The sequence below is a fragment of the Rhinoderma darwinii genome, unplaced genomic scaffold (genome assembly GCF_050947455.1).
Source record: "Rhinoderma darwinii isolate aRhiDar2 unplaced genomic scaffold, aRhiDar2.hap1 Scaffold_743, whole genome shotgun sequence".
Lineage (NCBI taxonomy): Eukaryota > Metazoa > Chordata > Amphibia > Anura > Rhinodermatidae > Rhinoderma > Rhinoderma darwinii.
This window is the reverse complement of record NW_027464305.1, coordinates 37,501-40,000: the sequence shown is the minus strand read 5'-3', so window position 1 is coordinate 40,000 and position 2,500 is coordinate 37,501. Positions and strand designations below refer to the sequence as shown.

The 2,500-nt window shown below is 40.8% G+C and overlaps 2 non-coding genes across 2 annotated transcripts; both read left to right on the top strand.

The window, feature by feature from the left end:
- Window positions 1-511: 511 nt before the first annotated feature.
- On the top strand, window positions 512-583 carry TRNAP-UGG (transfer RNA proline (anticodon UGG)). The gene has a single exon. It is a non-coding gene; the product is annotated as a tRNA-Pro (tRNA).
- Window positions 584-2,070: 1,487 nt separating this feature from the next.
- On the top strand, window positions 2,071-2,142 carry TRNAP-UGG (transfer RNA proline (anticodon UGG)). Its single transcript has one exon. It is a non-coding gene; the product is annotated as a tRNA-Pro (tRNA).
- Window positions 2,143-2,500: the final 358 nt, after the last annotated feature.

Genomic DNA, 2,500 nt, shown 5'->3' with positions numbered 1-2,500 from the left:
AGGACTCTTAAGAGGTGTACTAATTACTGGACGATGCTGTGTTACTCGAGAAACATGGTTTTAAAAAACTTTAGAAGTAGATATCTGAGAAAAATACAAAAATGTCTTATGTAAAATACCCACAAAACTACCTTGGATGTGAGGACTTTAAAGAATTACTTGGGGTGCGGCAAAGCTTTCTCAAATAGGTGCTGTCTGTTGGCTCGTTGGTCTAGGGGTATGATTCTCGCTTAGGGTGCGAGAGGTCCCGGACGAGCCCATGCTTTTGAAAGAGGTTTTCCTCAAGAACCGATAAGTTTAAAAACTTAAGCTGGACTCTTAAGAGGTGTACTAATTACTGGACGATGCTGTGTTGCTCGAGAAACATGGTTTTAAAAAACTTTAGAAGTAGATATCTGAGAAAAATACAAAAATGTCTTATGTAAAATACCCACAAAACTACCTTGGATGTGAGGACTTTAAAGAATTACTTGGGGTGCGGCAAAGCTTTCTCAAATAGGTGCTGTCTGTTGGCTCGTTGGTCTAGGGGAATGATTCTCGCTTTGGGTGCGAGAGGTCCCGGGTTCAAATCCCGGACGAGCCCATGCTTTTGAAAGAGGTTTTCCTCAAGAACCGATAAGTTTAAAAACTTAAGCTGGACTCTTAAGAGGTGTACTAATTACTGGACGATGCTGTGTTGCTCGAGAAACATGGTTTTAAAAAACTTTAGAAGTAGATATCTGAGAAAAATACAAAAATGTCTTATGTAAAATACCCACAAAACTACCTTGGATGTGAGGACTTTAAAGAATTACTTGGGGTGCGGCAAAGCTTTCTCAAATAGGTGCTGTCTGTTGGCTCGTTGGTCTAGGGGTATGATTCTCGCTTAGGGTGCGAGAGGTCCCGGACGAGCCCATGCTTTTGAAAGAGGTTTTCCTCAAGAACCGATAAGTTTAAAAACTTAAGCTGGACTCTTAAGAGGTGTACTAATTACTGGACGATGCTGTGTTGCTCGAGAAACATGGTTTTAAAAAACTTTAGAAGTAGATATCTGAGAAAAATACAAAAATGTCTTATGTAAAATACCCACAAAACTACCTTGGATGTGAGGACTTTAAAGAATTACTTGGGGTGCGGCAAAGCTTTCCTCAAACAGGTGCCGTCTGTTGGCTCGTTGGTCTAGGGGTATGGTTCAAATCCCGGACGAGCCCATGCTTTTGAAAGAGGTTTTCCTCAAGAACCGATAAGTTTAAAAACTTAAGAAGTAGGACTCTTAAGAGGTGTACTAATTACTGGACGATGCTGTGTTGCTCGAGAAACATGGTTTTAAAAAACTTTAGAAGTAGATATCTGAGAAAAATACAAAAATGTCTTATGTAAAATACCCACAAAACTACCTTGGATGTGAGGACTTTAAAGAATTACTTGGGGTGCGGCAAAGCTTTCTCAAATAGGTGCTGTCTGTTGGCTCGTTGGTCTAGGGGTATGATTCTCGCTTAGGGTGTGAGAGGTCCCGGACGAGCCCATGCTTTTGAAAGAGGTTTTCCTCAAGAACCGATAAGTTTAAAAACTTAAGCTGGACTCTTAAGAGGTGTACTAATTACTGGACGATGCTGTGTTGCTCGAGAAACATGGTTTTAAAAAACTTTAGAAGTAGATATCTGAGAAAAATACAAAAATGTCTTATGTAAAATACCCACAAAACTACCTTGGATGTGAGGACTTTAAAGAATTACTTGGGGTGCGGCAAAGCTTTCTCAAACAGGTGCTGTCTGTTGGCTCGTTGGTCTAGGGGTATGATTCTCGCTTAGGGTGCGAGAGGTCCCGGACGAGCCCATGCTTTTGAAAGAGGTTTTCCTCAAGAACCGATAAGTTTAAAAACTTAAGAAGTAGGACTCTTAAGAGGTGTACTAATTACTGGACGATGCTGTGTTGCTCGAGAAACATGGTTTTAAAAAACTTTAGAAGTAGATATCTGAGAAAAATACAAAAATGTCTTATGTAAAATACCCACAAAACTACCTTGGATGTGAGGACTTTAAAGAATTACTTGGGGTGCGGCAAAGCTTTCTCAAATAGGTACTGTCTGTTGGCTCGTTGGTCTAGGGGAATGATTCTTGCTTTGGGAGCGAGAGGTCCCGGGTTCAAATCCCGGACGAGCCCATGCTTTTGAAAGAGGTTTTCCTCAAGAACCGATAAGTTTAAAAACTTAAGAAGTAGGACTCTTAAGAGGTGTACTAATTACTGGACGATGCTGTGTTGCTCGAGAAACATGGTTTTAAAAAACTTTAGAAGTAGATATCTGAGAAAAATACAAAAATGTCTTATGTAAAATACCCACAAAACTACCTTGGATGTGAGGACTTTAAAGAATTACTTGGGGTGCGGCAAAGCTTTCTCAAATCGGTGCTGTCTGTTGGCTCGTTGGTCTAGGGGTATGATTCTCGCTTAGGGTGCGAGAGGTCCCGTGTTCAAATCCCGGACGAGCCCATGCTTTTGAAAGAGGTTTTCCTCAAGAACC